This window comes from Pan troglodytes, chromosome 8, assembly GCF_028858775.2.
Source record: "Pan troglodytes isolate AG18354 chromosome 8, NHGRI_mPanTro3-v2.0_pri, whole genome shotgun sequence".
Lineage (NCBI taxonomy): Eukaryota > Metazoa > Chordata > Mammalia > Primates > Hominidae > Pan > Pan troglodytes.
This window is the reverse complement of record NC_072406.2, coordinates 145,391,277-145,411,691: the sequence shown is the minus strand read 5'-3', so window position 1 is coordinate 145,411,691 and position 20,415 is coordinate 145,391,277. Positions and strand designations below refer to the sequence as shown.

The following is a 20,415-nucleotide window of genomic DNA, read 5'->3' as shown; positions in this document are numbered from 1 at the left end:
CCCGGGAGCCAGGTGGGCACTGAAGCCCGAGGCTGGGAGTGGGGCAGGTGCTGGGCAGACTCCCTGCGTCCAGCCAGGCAGCCCCACCTTATTGAAAATGCCCACCCTGGGGCCCACCCTGGTCCACCGAGTCAGCAGTCAGGTGCAGCCTCCCCCATTCTTGGGTGTTTGGAAGCTTGGGCAGCAAGCCAAGGTGGAGTGGGCTGGAGCTGGAGAGGAGGAGTCTCACAGAGTGTGGCCTCAGCCAGCTGTCCCTGAGCTCTCTCTCTGTGGGCCCCACAGGGCCTGCAGCGCCCCAGTCCCTGTCTTGGAAGGAGGCGGAAGTGGCAGGCAGACTCTGCTCCAGGAGCCTGATCCCGCTGCACCCTGGTGCTCAGACCTGGACATTGGAGCTGAGCCCCTGGGCTCCTGGGCCCTCTGCTGCAGGGCTGGGGCCGCCTCCTTTGTCAGGTCTGGATGTGCCCCTGACGCCTCTCAGCTGCCACCCAGACTTGTGCCTCCAGGGGAACGCCGGGCTGACGTGACCCCAAAGGGAAGGCACCAGGGACCCCACAAGCACAGGACTTTGTCACCGAGTGCCCAGGTCACTTCATGGGCTTGGGGTGAGGATATAGACACTGAATAGGGGGCAAAGGTAACCCCATAATTTGGGGGGCAGCCATAGGGCAAGCACTCCTGGAAAGACGTGCATGCGATTGGTAAAATGCAGAACTCACAGGCTCCTGGAGTTGGCCGTGTCAGCTTCGGCTGTTACGGCCTAAAACCTCTCAGCAGGCATTTCCCACAGCTGGGTCACTCAGCGCTGCTGCTGCTCAGGGCTGGGCACGTGGGCACGTGGGCGCGTGGGGAGGGGCCTCGGGCAGGGGCCGCAGGCACTTTCTTTTACGCACCTGCTGCTTTCCTTTAAAGATTTGTGGGCTTTGGTCTCTGTTGTTCTGGGGAGTGGTGGGAACTTCCAGACGTTCTGCGAGTTGTCCCGGGCGCCCGCACACTCGCCTGCAGTGATAAAGCTTTGACCCAAGTGGAGGGTGCAATGTCGGTCCTGTGTCCTGGCACCTCAGTTATGCTGGATGAGGGCGCAGTTCCTCCAGGGTCTGGATTCATCGCCCCACGTCTTCTAGAGCTGGTGAGCAGCTTCTGGGTGCCACGCGGAAACGGCCAAGAGCCCTCCGTGAGCCACAAGGAACGGCCTCCTCATCAAGCCCTCCTGCCTCTCGGTGCCAGCCCTGTGTGCCCAGCATGTGCTGGCACAGCTTCCTCCCGAGGATGCTTGTGGTGGTGTCGGAATTCTGAGGGGCTTCCCGGCTGCACGATCAGGTCTGTGGTCCAGGGCCATGACTTGGTGGCACTTTCGTCCTCTTCCAACTCTTCCATGGCCTCTACCCATCCTCTGCCCCACCCCACTGCCCTTTCCCACCAGACGTTCCCCTCTGCTGGAGGCAACAGCCTGAACTGTGGCTCCTGGCTGGAGCGAGGAACCTGGTTCCTCCCTCCCTGCCCAGGCCCTGCCCACCCTCCCTCCTCCATGAGGGGCCCAGGGTAGGACTCCCAGATGCTTCTCCTGAGACCTTGCTCCGAGGGGGTTACCGGGCACTTGTCACACCCGGACGCTGTCAGGATCGGCCTTGTCCTTCTCACTCGGTCTCCCGCAGTCGGCGCTCAGCTGGACTGGGCTGCGTGCTGAGGCGGGTGGAGCAGGGGTCTTCAGGGCCTTGGCTCTCGTTTTCCCTAAAACAATTTTGAAAAGCTGCCAAATCACTCACACATGTTGACGTCAACATCTAGGTTTCTTAAAAAATCCAGACATGTAAATGATGGCAAATAATGTCATTTCTGGTGTGATGTAAATACTCACATTTTGAAGTAAAATTGTTAGTCCCTCCTGTAAATGTATCTAGGAAGCTAAATGCCAAAATGGTTTTGATACCTACTGTCAGTCGTTTAAAGAATTCGCAAACACATTCTTCTCTGACAGTCCGAGATCTTCGTGCTGACATTTTTCCTCAGACGCATCATGGCCATCTGGTTTTTGCCCAGATTGTACCTGACGATGAATTATTTTTATGCCCGAGTTTCTGTTGGCTCCTCATCACACTTTGCAACAAATACACATGTAAATTTTAATAAATCAGATATTTAGTAAAGAAAAAAAGGAAATGTGGAAGTAAATGGCGGTGCTCGTGTTAGAGATTGGGAGCCGGCACGCGGGAACCGTGGACCACGACTGGCTTCCGCGGGGAGCTGCCCTGTGGCTCTGGCGGAAACACGGTCTCCTCACTTTGTCTCTGGGCGCTGGGCTGGCCCTGTCCTGCCAGGCTCACCCCACGGGGAAACCAATGCGGCTGGGAGCAGACGGAACCCCTGTCCCTCTGTGCGTGTGTGTATTTGTGTGTATATGTGTGCATATGTGTGGGTATTTCTGTGTCTGTATGTGTATGTGTATTTGTGTGGATGTGTGTGTATTTGTGTGTGTGTGTATTTGTGTGTCTGTGTATGTGTATTTGTGTGTGTATGTGTACTTGTCTGTGTGTATTTATGTGTCTGTGTGTCTGTGTATTTGTGTGTATGTTTTTGTGTCTTTGTATTTGTGTGTGTATGTGTGTGTATTTATGTGTCTATCTGTGTATGTGCATGTGTATTTGTGTGTCTGCGTGTATGTGTATGTGTATTTGTGTGTATGTGTGTATGTGTATTTGTGTATGTGTGTATTTCTGTGTCTATGTGTGTATGTGTATGTGTATTTGTGTGTATGTGTGTATTTGTGTGTGTATGTGTATGTATATTTGTGTATTTGTGTATGTGTGTGTATTTGTGTGTATTTGTGTATGTGTGTGTATTTGTGTGTGTATTCGTGTGTGTGTATTTGTGTCTGTGTGTGTATTTCTGTATGTGTGTGTATTTGTGTGTGTACGTGTGTGTGTGTATTTGTGTGTGTGTGCATGCATTTTTCCTCAGTGTCTCTGAGATTCAACCATGTTGTTATGGGTAGTAGTAATTTATTGATTATTGTTACTGAATTGTATTAAATTACATCAATACCCCATAGTGGAGTTTCTCTTTCCGACGACGTCAGTGCCCCACAGTGGAGTTTCTCCTTCCGACGACGTCAGTGCCCCACAGTGGAGGTTCTCCTTCCGACGACGTCAGTACCCCACAGTGGAGTTTCTCTTTCCGACGACGTCAGTACCCCACAGTGGAGGTTCTCCTTCCGACGACGTCAATACCCCACAGTGGAGGTTCTCCTTCCGACGACGTCAATACCCCACAGTGGAGGTTCTCCTTCCGACGACGTCAGTACCCCACAGTGGAGGTTCTCCTTCCGACGACGTCAATACCCCACAGTTGAGGTTCTCCTTCCGACGACGTCAATACCCCACAGTGGAGGTTCTCCTTCCGACGACGTCAATACCCCACAGTGGAGGTTCTCCTTCCGACGACGTCAGTACCCCACAGTGGAGGTTCTCTTTCCGACGACGTCAGTGCCCCACAGTGGAGTTTCTCCTTCCGACGACGTCAGTACCCCACAGTGGAGGTTCTCCTTCCGACGACGTCAGTACCCCACAGTGGAGGTTCTCTTTCCGACGACGTCAGTACCCCACAGTGGAGGTTCTCCTTCCGACGACGTCAGTACCCCACAGTTGAGGTTCTCTTTCCAATGACGTCAATACCCCACAGTGGAGGTTCTCTTTCCAATGACGTCAGTACCCCACAGTGGAGGTTCTCTTTCCGACGACGTCAATACCCCACAGTGGAGTTTCTCCCTCCGACGACGTCAGTACCCCACAGTGGAGGTTCTCTTTCCGACGACGTCAGTACCCCACAGTGGAGGTTCTCCTTCCGACGACGTCAGTACCCCACAGTTGAGGTTCTCTTTCCAATGACGTCAATACCCCACAGTGGAGGTTCTCTTTCCAATGACGTCAGTACCCCACAGTGGAGGTTCTCTTTCCGACGACGTCAATACCCCACAGTGGAGGTTCTCCCTCCGACGACGTCAGTACCCCACAGTGGAGGTTCTCCTTCCGACGACGTCAATACCCCACAGTTGAGGTTCTCCTTCCGACGACGTCAATACCCCACAGTGGAGGTTCTCCTTCCGACGACGTCAATACCCCACAGTGGAGGTTCTCCTTCCGACGACGTCAGTACCCCACAGTGGAGGTTCTCTTTCCGACGACGTCAGTGCCCCACAGTGGAGTTTCTCCTTCCGACGACGTCAGTACCCCACAGTGGAGGTTCTCCTTCCGACGACGTCAGTACCCCACAGTGGAGGTTCTCTTTCCGACGACGTCAGTACCCCACAGTGGAGGTTCTCCTTCCGACGACGTCAGTACCCCACAGTTGAGGTTCTCTTTCCAATGACGTCAATACCCCACAGTGGAGGTTCTCTTTCCAATGACGTCAGTACCCCACAGTGGAGGTTCTCTTTCCGACGACGTCAATACCCCACAGTGGAGTTTCTCCCTCCGACGACGTCAGTACCCCACAGTGGAGGTTCTCCTTCCGACGCCGTCAATACCCCACAGTTGAGGTTCTCTTTCCAATGACGTCAATACCCCACAGTGGAGTTTCTCCCTCCGACGACGTCAGTACCCCACAGTGGAGGTTCTCCTTCCGACGACGTCAATACCCCACAGTTGAGGTTCTCTTTCCAATGACGTCAATACCCCACAGTGGAGGTTCTCCTTCCGACGACGTCAATACCCCACAGTGGAGTTTCTCTTTCCGACGACGTCAGTACCCCACAGTGGAGGTTCTCCTTCCGACGACGTCAGTACCCCACAGTGGAGGTTCTCCTTCCGACGACGTCAATACCCCACAGTTGAGGTTCTCCTTCCGACGACGTCAATACCCCACAGTGGAGGTTCTCCTTCCGACGACGTCAGTACCCCACAGTGGAGGTTCTCCTTCCGACGACGTCAGTACCCCACAGTGGAGGTTCTCCTTCCGACGACGTCAGTACCCCACAGTGGAGGTTCTCCTTCCGACGACGTCAATACCCCACAGTGGAGGTTCTCCTTCCGACGACGTCAGTACCCCACAGTGGAGGTTCTCCTTCCGACGACGTCAGTACCCCACAGTTGAGGTTCTCCTTCCGACGACGTCAGTACCCCACAGTGGAGGTTCTCCCTCCGACGACGTCAGTACCCCACAGTGGAGGTTCTCCCTCCGACGACGTCAGTACCCCACAGTGGAGGTTCTCCCTCCGACGACGTCAATACCCCACAGTGGAGGTTCTCTTTCCGACGACGTCAATACCCCACAGTGGAGGTTCTCCTTCCGACGACGTCAATACCCCACAGTGGAGGTTCTCCTTCCGACGACGTCAGTACCCCACAGTGGAGGTTCTCCTTCCGACGACGTCAGTACCCCACAGTGGAGGTTCTCTTTCCGACGACGTCAGTACCCCACAGTGGAGGTTCTCCTTCCGACGACGTCAATACCCCACAGTGGAGGTTCTCTTTCCGACGACGTCAGTACCCCACAGTGGAGGTTCTCCTTCCGACGACGTCAGTACCCCACAGTGGAGGTTCTCTTTCCGACGACGTCAGTACCCCACAGTGGAGGTTCTCCTTCCGACGACGTCAATACCCCACAGTGGAGGTTCTCCCTCCGACGACGTCAGTACCCCACAGTGGAGGTTCTCCCTCCGACGACGTCAGTACCCCACAGTGGAGGTTCTCCCTCCGACGACGTCAATACCCCACAGTGGAGGTTCTCCCTCCGACGACGTCAATACCCCACAGTGGAGGTTCTCCTTCCGACGACGTCAGTACCCCACAGTGGAGGTTCTCCTTCCGACGACGTCAGTACCCCACAGTGGAGGTTCTCCTTCCGACGACGTCAGTACCCCACAGTGGAGGTTCTCCTTCCGACGACGTCAGTACCCCACAGTGGAGGTTCTCCTTCCGACGACGTCAGTACCCCACAGTGGAGGTTCTCCTTCCGACGACGTCAGTACCCCACAGTGGAGGTTCTCCTTCCGACGACGTCAGTACCCCACAGTGGAGGTTCTCCTTCCGACGACGTCAGTACCCCACAGTGGAGGTTCTCTTTCCGACGACGTCAATGCTCCACAGTTGAGGTTCTCTTTCTGCGCTGGTGGGCACTCAGGTGGCTTCTACATTTGCAGCCTTAGGAACAAAGCTACGGGGGCATCTTTTCTTCAGGTGCCTGTGTTTCTGTTGGGCCTATCTTTAGAGTGGAGTTGCCGGGTCTTAGGTTATGCAAGTATGAAGTTCCTGTTTTCCCCGCACTGGCGATGGCCGGGCACGGGGGCGAGTGTTGGGAAGGTGCCCTTCACCCTCCGTTTTGCCAGCCTGGCTTCTGCTGGGTTGAGTGTGCCCGGGTGTGAGTCTGTTTCTAGACTCTATCCTTTCCCATCGGTCTGTCAGTTCTGCAACAGCCACAGAAGTCTCCACACAGAGCCCACCCTTGCCTCTTCCCCCACCTCCTTCTTCTTCAAGAAAGTCCTGGCTGCCCGCTGTCCTCTGCATTTTCAGACCCACCTGGAAGCAGCGTGTCATGTGCCCCGCAGTATGGCTGGGGTTGCGCTCACCCTGCACAGCTTCCTCACCCGTGAACATGCATCTCCTTCCACATGTTCCGATTACCGTCCTGTTCTCCCAGTGATATTTTGTGGTTTTCTGTGAAAAGGCCTTATGCATCTTTTATTATGTTTAGCATGAATATCTGATATTTTGTGGTGCTACTGTAGATTCTACCTTTGCAAAGCACTTATTTTCTGTTTAGTGCTGCCCTATAAAGTTGGTTTTTGTATAATGACCTTGTATCTGGCAACTTGGCTAAACCTGCTTATTAATTCTGATCTTCGCGTTGCTTTGGATTTTCTGTGTAAGCAACCGTATCATCTGAGAATAATGTCAGGCTGACTTCCTCATTACTAATCCTTCTCATGTTTCTTTCTTCCCCCTCCTCACTGTCCCTGCCAGGGCCTCCTGAACAACAGGGAATAGCAGGTGTGGCGATCGTCCACTCTGCTGAGTTCCCAGTGGGAGAGAAGGCCAGCTTTCCATTTCACCATTAAGTGTAATTTTGCGTCAGGTTTTTGTAACTCCCTTTAGCAGACTAATTAAGTCTCCTTCTTTTGCTAATTTGCCAAGTGTTCTATTAAATCACAAATAGGCGCTGAATTTTATCAAGTGTGTTTTCTGCATCCACTAAGATGATTATGTGACTTTCTCTCATATTCTGAGGATGTGTTAGATTACACGGATAAATGGTTGATGTTGAACTAATTTTGCACTCCTTCCATCTGGTTGTGATATAGGATCTTTACTCAGTATGCTGGATTTGGTGGACTAATATTTTGTGTAAGAACTTTTGCATTTATTTTCATCGGCCAGTGATGTGTCTTTCTTACAATGTCCCTGTTAGCTGTAAGTATCAAGGTTATGCTTCTTCCTGAAATAATTGGGATGTGTTCTTCTTTTTCTATTCTCTGAAAGAGTTCGAGTTCTAGTAAAACGACTGTTATTTTTTTCCTTAAATGTCTGGTGGAATTCTCTGGTGAGGCCATCACTGGATCTAAAGGCATTTGTTTTTAAATACGAAGGTTTCAAATTATGAATTCAATTATTTAATACTTATACAACTATTAAGATGCTTTCAGGCCAGGCACAGTGGCTCACACCTATAATCTCAGCATTTTGGGAGGCTGAGGCAGGAGGATCATTTGAGACTAGGGGTTCAAGACCAGCTTGGCCAACATAGGGAGACCCCATCTCTAAAAATAAAGCTTTCACATTTCCTAGGAATTTCTGTCTTTTCCAAGTTATTGGCATCAACTTGCGTGTATTATCTATCTGCTCTTTACCTTTTAATGTCTGTAGGGTCTGAAGGAATAGCCCCCCAACTCCTGACATTTGTTACTTGTGCCTTCTTTCTTTTTTCTGGATTGGATTTGCCAGGACTATATTGATTTTATGAACCCTTTTAAAGGATATATATTTTTTATTTTGTTAATTTCTGTTCTTATTTTTTCTTTCTTCTTTTTTTTTTGCAGACTGAGTCTCGCTCTGTCGCCCAGGCTGGAGTGCAGTGGCGCGATCTCGGCTCACTGCAACCTCTGTCTCCCAGGTTCAAGTGATTCTCCTGCCTCAGCCTCCCGAGTAGCTGGGACTACAGGTGCACGCCACCACACCCGGTTAATTTTTTTGTATTTTTAGTAGAGACAGGGTTTTACTGTGTTGCCCAGGCTGGTTTTGAACTCCTGAGCTCAGGCTATCTGCCTGCCTCGGCCTCCCAAAGTGCTAGGATTATAGATGTGAGCCACCGCGCCTGGCCACTGTTCTTATCTTTATGATTTCATTCCTCTAGTTTTGGTTACTTTGTTATTATTTTTCTAAATTCTTGAGATGATTGTATAACTCACTGATTTTCACCCTTTTCTTATCTTTTCTTTCCTTTTTTTTTTAAGACAGAGACTCACTCACTGTGTCACTTAGGCTGGAGTGCAGTGGCGTATCTTGGCTCACTGCAGCCTCTGCCTCCTGAGTTCAAGTGATCCTTCCACCTCAGCCTCTCGAGTAGCTAGGGTTACAGGCATGTGCCACCATGCCTGGCTAATTTTTGTATTTTTAGTAGAAACCAGGTTTCGCCATATTGCCCAGGCTGGTCTTGAACTCCTGGCCTCAGGTGATTCGCCTGCCTCAGCCTCCCAAAGTGCTGAGATGACAGGCGTGAGCCACCGCGCCTGGCCTAAATCTACCATTTGTTAAGTGTTTTCTGTTTTCCCCTTGTTCTCTGCTCCCTTTTCTTTCTGACTTATTTTGTATTGGTTATTAATGTATTGTTTCATTTCTATTCTATATTAGTTGGAAGTTTGTAGACCTGCTGGAATCCATGGCTTGTGTTTTTAATCAGTTTGGGAAAGTTTTCACCATTCTGTCATTAGATGCTGTTGCAGTGTTCCCTCCTGTTCTCTCTCTCTCGGACCCTGGCTCGTCCCGGCATTCATGGACTCCAGACACACACATGTGATGGATCTGCGCATGCTACACGGTGTGTCTTTTGCCCTCTATTCTGTAGTTTATCTTTTAGCTTTATGCTCGATGTTTTCAGATGGTCCATCTTCCAGTTCACAAACTCTCTTTATGTCTAATCTACCATTAAACCCATTCATTGGATTCTTTCCATTATTTCTTTTTCAGGCCTTTTATTTATTTTAAAATTTTGATGGTTTCTGATTCTCTGCCAAAATTCTCAACCTTAGTTTCTATGTCTGTCAACTCTCAAACATCAAAAGGATCAGAATCCAGTTTAAAAGAGTGTATTCAAGCACGAAGCTGAAAATAGCCATCCGGATAACACAGACTCCAAAGAAATGGGGTCAGTGCTCTGAAACTGAAAAGTTAAGGTCTCTGTTATATGTGCAGAAAACAGAGAAATTTAAAAGGGTTACAGCATTTTTCATACAAGGCTGGCTTGTGAGTGATAGCAATTTGAATCGTTATACTCCGTTTGTTTTCTGTTTTCCATTTAAAAGAGCATATTTAGCATTCAGCCTTACACTGTGTGGTAGTCATGAGGTCTTGTGTCAGTCAGGGAAGAAAGGGGAGTTAATCTCTAATGAAGATCAGCAGGGAAGAGGGAGGGTCTTCCTGACGCCTTAACTTCTCTACATTTTACAAAACAATGTCGGTCAAGGAAAGGCTGATCTGCATTCAGGGAACAAAGGTTGCAGCTGCCTGTCCTCTGAGTCAGGTCCCGTCGTTGATTCCTTAAGGCTCAAAATCGTGCGAAGTTCCAGGGACTTTGGTTTTGAGTGACTGATTTCTGTGTGTTATTGAGCATGGTGGGCAAGCACAGGTCACCTTCACAAGCCTGTCTGAGAACTCCATGAGCCGCGGCCCCACGCGTCTCTCCTGTTTCTTGCTGGCTTTTATGGGTGTGATCTTTTCTCTTTGAGTGCCTGATTATTTTAAATTGTGTGCTGGCTACTGTGTTTGCAAAAGTATTCTTGGAAACTACTTGAGGCCTAGGGTTACTTTATCTTCCCCCAGAGAGAGTTTTAGTTTGCTCCTTTGGCACTATTTTTTTTTTTTAGATGGAGTCTTGCTCTGTTGCCCAGGCTGGAGTGCAGTGGTGCAATCTCAGCTCATTGCAACCTCTGCCTCCCAGGTTCAAGTGATTCTCCTGCTTCAGCCTCCCGGGTAGCTGGGATTACAGGTGTGCGCCACCACACCCAGCTAATGCCCCTTGCCCCCAGGAATTTGCCCCTCTTTTATTTGTGGTATTTTATGAAATACACTTGGTTTTATTGGGGTGTGTGGGATGGTGATCCATGACCCCAGGAAGATTCTGAGTGACAGGAGTGTCTTTTGTTATTCATGAGGAGCCCTGTGATAACTCCAGGGTTATGGCAATGAGGTAGACAAGTGGGGCCCCTGGGGAGGCCGCAGGATGGCGGTCCTCAGAGAGACCAGCAATGATAGGATCCAGGTGGGAACTTTCTGCTTCACCCACTGCCCTCCGGGAGAGGGATCTGGAGACCACACTCCAGAAAACCCCAAGCAACAAGATCCGATGAGCTTCGGGGTTTGAGGCTGGGAGCTTCCAGGAGGGAGGCACGGCCGGAGAGGAGACTCTGGACCCTGAGGGCGTCTCGGCCGCCACCCTTCACTGGGCTGCATTGAATGTGGGAGGTGTTAGGTTTGGGGTAACATGTGAAGGTTTATTACACAGGTAGACACATGTCATGGGGGTTGGTGGTACAGATTATTTCATCACCCAGGTACGGAGCCCCAACGGTTACCTTTTCTGCTCCTCTCCCTCCTCCCACCCTCCCCACTCAGGGAGACCCCAGTGTCAGTGGTTCCCTTCTTTGTGTTCGTAAGTTCTCATCATTTCGCTCCCACTTGTAAGTAAGAACATGCGGTATTTGGTGTTTTGTTCCTGTGTTAGTTTGCTAAGAATAATAGCCTCCAGCTCCATCCATTTTCCCACAAAAGACACGATCTCCTTTTTCATGGCTGCATAGTATTCCATGGTACATATGTACCACATTTTCTTTATCCACTCTGCCATTGATGGTCATTTAGGTTGATTCCATGTCTTTGCTATTGTGAACAGTGCAGCGATGAACATTCACGTGCTTGTGTCTTCATGGTGGAATGATTTCTATTCCTCTGGATATATACCCAGTAATGGGATGGCTGGGTCAGATGATAGTTCTGCTTTTAGCTCTTTGAGGAATCTCCGTCCTGCTTTCTGTAATGGTTGAACTAATTTACACTCCCACCAACAGTGTATAAGCATTTCCTTTTCTCCCCAACTTCACCAGCATCTGTTATTTTCTGACGTTTTAATCACAGCCATTCTGACTAGTGTGAGATGGTATCTCACCGTGGTTTTTACTTGTGTTTCTCTAATGGTCAGTGGTATTGGGCTTTTTTTCATACACTTGTTGGCTGCATGTATGTCTTCTTTTGAGAAGTTTCTGTTCATGTCCTTTGTCTACTTTGTAATAGGGTTGATTGTTTTTCTCTCATAAATTTGTTTAAGTTCCTTGCAGATGCTGGACATTAGACCTTTGTCAGATGCATAGTTTGCAAATATTGTCTCCCATTCTGTAGGTTGCCTGCTCACTCTGTTGATAGTCTCTTTTGCTGTGCAGAAGCTCTTCAGTTTAATTAGGTCCCACCTGTCAAGTTTTGCTTTTGTTGCGATTACTTTTGGTGTCTTTGTCATGAAATCTTTGCCCGTTCCTATGTCCGGGATGGTATTACCTAGGTTGTCTTCCAGGGTTTTTATGGTTTTGGGTTTTACATTTAGGTCTTTAATCCATCTTGAGTTGAATGTTTGTGTATGGTATAAGAAAGGGCTCCAGGTTCGGTCTGCAAATGGCTAGCGGGCTGTCCCAGCACCATTTACGGATGTGGAGTCTTTTTTCCGTTGTTTGTTTTTGTCAGCTTTGTTGAAGATCAGATGGTTGTAGGTGTGTGGTCTCTTTTCTGAGATCTCTATTCTGTTCCGTTGGTCTATGTGCCTGTTTTTGTGCCAGTACCACGCTGTTTTGGTTACTGTAGATCTGCAGTATCATTTGAAGTTGGACAATGTGATGCTTCCAGCTTTGTTTTTTTTTTTGCTTATGATTGCCTTGCCTATTTGGGCTCTTTTTTGGTTCCATATGAATTTTCAAATAGTTTTTTTTCTAGTTCTGTGAAGAATGTCATTGGTAGTTTGATACGAATAGCATTGAATCTGTAAGTGGCTCTGGGCAGTATGGACGTTTTGACAATATTGATTCTTCCTAGCCATGAGCATGGGATGTTTTTCCATTTGTTTGTATCTTCTCTGATTTCTTTGAGCAGTGTTTTATAATTCTCATCGTAGAGCTCTTTCCCCTCCCTGGTTAGCTCTACTCCTAGATGTTTTATTCTTTTTGTGGCAATTGTGAATGGGATTGCCTTTCTGATTTGGCTCTTGATTTGGCTGTTGTTGATGTATAGAAATGCTAGTGATTTTTGTACATTTATTTTGTATACTGCAACTTTGCTGAAGTTGTTTATCAGCTGGAGGAGCTTTGGGGCCAGCTATGAGGTTTTCTAGATATAGAATCATATTGTCTGCAAATGGAGATAGTTTGACTTCTTCTTTTCCTATTTGGGTACCCTGTATTTCTTTCTCTTGCCTGATTGCTTTGGCTAGGACTTCCAATACCATGTTGAATAGAAGTGGTGAGAGAGGGCATCCTTATCTTGTGCCGGTTTTCAAGGGGAATGCTTCCAGCTTTTGCCCATTCAGCATGATGTTGGCAGTGGGTTTGTCATAGGACGGCTCTTAGAGGTATTGGATTTTATGGAAACCCTTTTCTGCATCTAGTGAGAAAATCATGTGGCTTTTGTCTTTCGTCCTGTTTATGTGACAAATCACACTTATTGATTTGTGTATGTTGAACCAACCTTGCATCCCAGGGATGAAGTTTTCTTTTTTTGTTGTGTCTCTGCCAGGTTTTGGTGTTGAGATGATGCTGGCCTCATAGAATGAGCTGGGGAGGAATTCCTCCTCCTCAATTGTTTGGAATAGTTTCTGTAGGAATTGTACCAGCTCTTCTTTGCACATCTGGTAGAATTCAGCTGTGAATCCATCGGGTCCTGAAGTTTTTTTGGTTGGTAGGCCATTTATTACTGATTCGATTTTAGAGCTCATTATTTGTCTGTTCAGGGAATCAATTTCTTCTTGGTTCAGTCCTGGGAGGGTGTATGGGTGCAGGAATTTATTCATCTCTTCTAGCTTTTCTAGTTTGTGTGTGTAGAGGTGTTCATAGTAGTTTCTGATGGCTGCTTTGATTTCTATGGGTCAGTGCTAATGTTCCCTTTATCATCTGTAATTAGCTTTATTTGGATCTTCTCTCTTTTCGTCTTTATTAGTCTAGCTAGTGGCCTATATTATTATTATTAAAAAAAAAAACTCCTGGATTTATTGATCCTTTGAATGGTTTTATGTGTCTCAATTTCCTTCAGTTCAGCTCGATTTGTGTTGTTTCTCATCTAGCTTTGGGGTTGATTTGTTCTTGCTTCTCTAATTCTTTCAGTTGTGAATTTAGGTTGTTAATTGGAGATCTTTCTGACTTTTTAATATGGGCATTTAGTGCTATGAATTTCCCTCTTAACACTGCCTTAGCTGTGTCCCAGAGATTCTGGTGTGTTGTATCCTTGTTCTCCTTATTTTCAAATAACTTCTTGATTTCTGCCTTAATTTTACCCAAAAATCATTCAGGGGCATGTTGTTTAATTTCCGTGTAATTGCATGGTTTTGAGTGATTTTCATAGTCTTGACTTTTATTTTTATTGTGCTGTGGTCTGAGAGTATGTTTGGTATGATTTTGGTTCTTTTATGTTTATTGAGAATTGGTTTACGTCCAATTATGTGATTTTAGAGCATGTGCCATGTGGCAATGAGAGGAATGTATATGCTGTTGTTTTGGGTGGAGAGTTCTATAAATAGGTCTATTAGATCCATTTAGTCCAATCTTGAGTTTAGGTCCTGAATATCCTTGTTAATTTTCTGCCTCGATGACCTGTCTAATACAGCCAGTGGAGTGTTGAAGGCTCCCACTAGTATCGTGTGGGAGCCTATGTCTCCTCGTAGGTCTCAAAGGACTTGTTTTATAAATCTGGGAGCCCCTGTGTTGGGTGCATATATATTTAGGAGTTAGGTCTTCTTGTTAAATTGAACTTTCTACCAATAATGCCTTTTCTTGTCTTTTTTGATCTTTGTTGGTTTGAAATGTTTTGTCTGAAGTCAGGATTCCTACCCCTGCTTTTTTGCTTTCCATTTGCTTGGTAGATTTTCCTCCGTCCCTTTATTTTGAGCCTAATGAGTATCATTATGTGTGAGATGGGTCTCTTGAAGACAGCATAGTACTACTGGGTCTTGCTTTTGTATCCAGCTTGCCACTCTGTGCCTTTTAAGTGGGGCACTTAGCCCATTTATATTCAAGGTCAGTGTTGATCTGTGTGGACTTGATCCTGTCCCTGTGCTGTTAGCTGCTTATTATGCTGGCGTGTTTGTGTGGTTGCTTCATAGTGTCACTAGTCTGTGTATTTAAGTGCATTTTTGTATTAGCTGGTCTTTCGTTTCTGTATTTAGTGCTCCTTTCAAGATCTCTTTTAGGCAGGCCTCGTGGTGATGAATTCCCTCAACATTTCCTTGTCTGAAAAGGATCTTATTTCTCCTTCACTTAGGAAGCTTAGTTTGACTGAATATCGAATTCTTGGTTGAAGATTTTTTCTTTAGGAATGTTGAATATAGGTCCCCCGTCTCTTCTTGCTTGTAGGGTTTCAGCTGAGAGGTCTGCTGTTAGGCTGATGGGGTTCCCTTTGTAGGTGGCCTGCCCTTTCTCTCTAGTTGCCTTTAACATTATTTCTTTCATACTGACATTGGAAAATCTGACGATTATGTCAGACATTTTGGGGATGTTCTTTTTGTGTAGAATCTTGCAGGGGTTCTCCGTAGTTCCTGAATTTGACTGTTGGCCTCTCTATCAAGGTGGGGGAAGTTTTCATGAACGAGACCCTGAAATATGTTTTCCAAGTTCTTTGCTTTCTCCCTTCCCTTTCAGGATGCCAGTGACTCATAGGTTTGGCCTCTTTACATAATTCCATACTTCTTGGAGGTTTTTTCATTCTTTTTTCTTTATTTTTGTCTGATTTCAGAGAACCAGTCTTCAAGTTCCGAGATTCTTACCTCAGTTTGGTTGATTCTGCAGTTAATACTTGTGATTGCATTGTGGAATTCTTTTTTTAAGAATTTTTTTTGAGAAGGATTCTCACTCTGTCACCCAGGCTGGAGTGCAGTGTCATGATCTCAGCTCACTGCAACCTCAACCTCCTGGGTTCAAGCAATTCTGCTGCCTCAGCCTCCAGAGTAGCTGGGATTACAGTTACTTGCCACCATGCCCGGCTAAGTTTTGTATTTTTAGTAGATACGCAGTTTCACCATGTTGGCCAGGCTGGTCTCGAACTCCTGACCTCAGGTGATCCACCCGTCTCGGCCTCCCAAAGTGCTGGGATTACAGGCATGAGCCACCGTGCACGGCCTGAAATTCTTGTATTGTGTTTACTCAGCTATGCTGGGATTCCAGGTGTGAGCCACCGCGCCTGGCCTGAAATTCTTGTATTGTGGTGACTCGTCTCTGCTGGGATTACAGGAGTGAGCCACCGCGCCTGGCCTGAAATTCTTGTATTGTGGTGACTCGTCTCTGCTGGGATTACAGGAGTGAGCCACCGCGCCTGGCCTGAAATTCTTGTATTGTGGTGACTCGTCTCTGCTGGGATTACAGGCGTGAGCCACCGTGCACGGCCTGAAATTCTTGTATTGTATTTACTCAGCTATGCTGGGATTACAGGCGTGAGCCACCGCACCTGACCTGAAATTCTTGTATTGTGTGACTTGGCTCTGCTGGGATTCCAGGTGTGAGCCACCGTGCCTGGCCTGAAATTCTTGTATTGTGGTGACTCGTCTCTGCTGGGATTACAGGAGTGAGCCACCGCGCCTGGCCTGAAATTCTTGTATTGTGTGACTTGGCTCTGCTGGGATTACAGGAGTGAGCCACCGCGCCTGGCCTGAAATTCTTGTATTGTGGTGACTCGTCTCTGCTGGGATTACAGGAGTGAGCCACCGCGCCTGGCCTGATATTCTTGTATTGTGGTGACTCGTCTCTGCTGGGATTACAGGAGTGAGCCACCGCGCCTGGCCTGAAATTCTTGTATTGTGGTGACTCGTCTCTGCTGGGATTACAGGCGTGAGCCACCGCTCCTGGCCTGAAATTCTTGTATTGTGGTGACTCGTCTCTGCTGGGATTACAGGCGTGAGCCACCGCTCCTGGCCTGAAATTCTTGTATTGTGGTGACTCGTCTCTGCTGGGATTACAGGAGTGAGCCACCGCGCCTGGCCTGAAATTCTTGTATTGTGGTGACTCGTCTCTGCTGGGATTACAGGAGTGAGCCACCGCGCACGGCCTGAAATTCTTGTATTGTGTGACTCGTCTCTGCTGGGATTACAGGAGTGAGCCACCGCGCACGGCCTGAAATTCTTGTATTGTGTGACTCGTCTCTGCTGGGATTACAGGTGTGAGCCACCGTGCCTGGCCTGAAATTCTTGTATTGTGGTGACTCGTCTCTGCTGGGATTACAGGAGTGAGCCACCGCGCCTGGCCTGAAATTCTTGTATTGTGGTGACTCGTCTCTGCTGGGATTACAGGAGTGAGCCACCGCGCACGGCCTGAAATTCTTGTATTGTGTGACTCGTCTCTGCTGGGATTACAGGAGTGAGCCACCGCGCACGGCCTGAAATTCTTGTATTGTGTGACTCGTCTCTGCTGGGATTACAGGAGTGAGCCACCGCGCACGGCCTGAAATTCTTGTATTGTGTGACTCGTCTCTGCTGGGATTACAGGCGTGAGCCACCGTGCACGGCCTGAAATTCTTGTATTGTATTTACTCAGCTATGCTGGGATTACAGGCGTGAGCCACCGCACCTGACCTGAAATTCTTGTATTGTGTGACTCGTCTCTGCTGGGATTACAGGAGTGAGCCACCGCGCCTGGCCTGAAATTCTTGTATTGTGGTGACTCGTCTCTGCTGGGATTACAGGAGTGAGCCACCGCGCCTGGCCTGAAATTCTTGTATTGTGGTGACTCGTCTCTGCTGGGATTACAGGCGTGAGCCACCGTGCATGGCCTGAAATTCTTGTATTGTGTGACTTGGCTCTGCTGGGATTCCAGGTGTGAGCCACCGTGCCTGGCCTGAAATTCTTGTATTGTGGTGACTCGTCTCTGCTGGGATTACAGGCGTGAGCCACCGTGCCTGGCCTGAAATTCTTGTATTGTGGTGACTCGTCTCTGCTGGGATTACAGGAGTGAGCCACCGCGCCTGGCCTGAAATTCTTGTATTGTGGTGACTCGTCTCTGCTGGGATTACAGGAGTGAGCCACCGCGCCTGGCCTGAAATTCTTGTATTGTGTTTACTCAGCTCTGTCAGATCCATGAGGTTGTTTTTCATGCCAGCTATTTCGTCCTTCAGCTCCTGTATCACTTTATTGTGATTCTTATTTTCCTTGAGTTGGGTTTTGCCGTGCTTCTGAATCTCAACGACCTTTGCTCCTAGCTGTATTCTGAATTCCATTTCTGTCACTCCAGGCAGTTCATCAGCCTGGTAAAGAACTCTTCTTGGAGAGCTGGTGTGGCTGTTTGGAGGACACACAGCACTCTGGCCAGTTGAGTTACTGGACTTCTTGCATTGGTTCTTACAAGCAGATTTTTAAAAGCAAAAAAGGGGACAAGGGGCCGGTCTCTGTTGAGCCGCAGACGCAGGTCTCTGTTCCGCAGGATGGGGTTTGTTAAAGTTGTGCAGAATAAGGCCGACTTTAAGAGATACCAAGTGAAATTTAGAAGGTGATGAGAGGGTAAAACTGATTACTATGCTCGGAAACGCTTGGCGATTCAGGATAAAAATAAATACAACACACCCAAATACAGGATGATAGTTGGTGTAACAAACAGAGATATCATTTGTCAGATCGCTTATGCCCGGATAGAGGGGGTATGATAGTCTGCACAGCGTATGCACATGACCTGCCAAAATACAGTGTGAAGGTCGGCCTGATAAATTATGCCGCAGCGTATTGTCCTGGCTGCTGCTGGCCCGCAGGCTTCTCAATAGGTCTGGCCTGGACAAGATCTAAGAAGGCGAAGTGGAGGTGACTGGTGATGAATAGAATGTGGAAAGCATTGCTGGTCGGCCAGGTGCCTTCACCTGCTATATGGATGCAGGCCTTGCCAGAACTACCACTGGCAATGAAGCTTTTGGCGCCCTGAATGGAGCTGTGGATGGAGGCTGGTCTATCCCTCACAGTACCAAACAATTTCCTGGTTATGATTCTGAAAACAAGGAATTTAATGCAGAAGTACATGGAAGGGCATCATGGGCCAGAATGTTGCAGATTACATGTGCTACTTAATGCAAGAAGATGAAGATGCTTACAAGAAACAGTTCTCTCAATACATAAAGAACAGCGTAACTCCAGACATGGTGGGGTGTAGGGACCAGCCCCACAGGGTCAGTGGGTTTTTCTCCCCGTGTGCAGAGACGAGAGATTGTAGAAATAAAGACACGAGACAAAGAGATAAAAGAAAAGACAGCGGGCCCGGGGGACCACTACCACCAAGACGCAGAGACCGGTAGTGGCCCCAAATGCCTGGCTGCGCTGTTATTTATCGGATACAAAGCAAAAGGGGCAGGGTAAAGAGTGTGAGTCATCTCCAGTGATTGATAAGGTCACGTGAGTCACGTGTCCACCAGACATGGGGCCCTTCCCTGTTAGGTAGCCGAGGCGGAGAGAGAGAGGACAGCTTATGTCATTATTTCTTCTATGTTCTTTTCAGAAAGATCAAAGACTTTAATACTTTCACTAATTTTGCTACTGCTATCTAGAGGGCGGAGCCAGGTGTACAGGATGGAACATGAGAGCAGACCAGGAGCGTGACCGCTGCACTGACGCTACCGCTAAACCAGTCTGCTCGGCGACGGGCGTCTTCCCAGACGCTGGCGTTACCGCTAGACCACGGAGCCCTCTGGTGGCCCTGTCCGGGCATGACAGAAGGCTCACACTCTTGCCTCGTGGTCACTTCTCACTATGTCCCCTCAGCTCCTATCTCTGTATGGCCTGGTTTTTCCTACGTTATGATTGTTGAGCGAGGATTATTATAATATTGGAATAAAGAGTAATTGCTACAAACTGATGATGAATGATATTCATATATAATCATATCTGTGATCTAGATCTAGCATAACTCTTGTTGTTTTATATATTTTGTTACACTGGATCAGCTCGTGCCCTCCATCTCTTGCCTCGGCACCTGGCTGGCTTGCCGCCCACAGTGGGGGAGAGAGATAAGAAAGCTCATGCTGCTCAACAAGAGAATCCAGGCTATGAGAAGAAGCCCAAGAAAGAAGTTCGAAAGAAGAGGCAGAACCGTCCCAAAATGGCCTTTGCTCAGAAGAAAGTTTGGGTAGCTCAAAGAAGGCAAGCTTCCTCGGAGCTCAGGAGCTGCTGAGAGCTCAACCGAACAATTACCTATGAGGATTTTTCAGATCAAGACAATAAACCTACAGACAGAAAAAAAAAAAAAAAAGACGAGGTGTGACCCACACCAGCTGTTTGTCAGGAGTCCCCACTGTCTACAGGGCGGCCGTTGACTGGTTGGTGATTAGCTCAGCTGTTTGTCAGGAGTCCCCTCTGTCTACAGGGCGGCCGTTGACTGGTGATTAGCTCAGCTGTTTGTCAGGAGTCTCCTCTGTCTACAGGGCCGCCGTTGACTCACCAGTCAACGGCTGTTGAACTCTGGGGTCTGAGTGACGGCCTGGCGTGGGGCATGTCAGGCTCATTCATTGCTACTTGGTATCGGTCGGTCTCTAAGGCAGGGAGGGCGGCAGCTCTTACTCCAGGGCCTCTCTGGGCTGATAACTGAAAGGGACCCACATTCCTCAGATAAAAGCTGCTTTCTCATCTGTATCTTTTATAATATCCTTTAGAATAAACGGGTAAATGTACATAAGCACTTCCCTGAGTTCTGCGAGCCGTCCTGGCAAATTAATCGAACCCAAGGAGGGGATCATGGGAACCCCACTTTGCAGCCAGTCAGAAAGGAGCATCCGGGTGGGCCAGACCTGTGATCGGGACCGGGGGTACGGGTGGCTTGTGGGATAGCTTCCCCTTGTGGGGCCGGACACCATCGCCGGGTAGATGGTGTAGAGGCTGAACGGAATTATAGGACACCCAGCTGGTGTCCCTGGAGACACACACGTCCGGCCACAGAAGTGTTCTGTGTCGAGTGAGTGCAGAGAAGAAAACGGCTTGTTGTCCCTCTTGCTCTATTCATGGAAGAAG

General features: G+C 48.3%; 1 pseudogene; it reads left to right on the top strand.

The window, feature by feature from the left end:
• Positions 1–17,048: 17,048 nt before the first annotated feature.
• LOC100610913 (large ribosomal subunit protein uL18-like) lies at positions 17,049–19,658 on the top strand (annotated as a pseudogene).
• Positions 19,659–20,415: the final 757 nt, after the last annotated feature.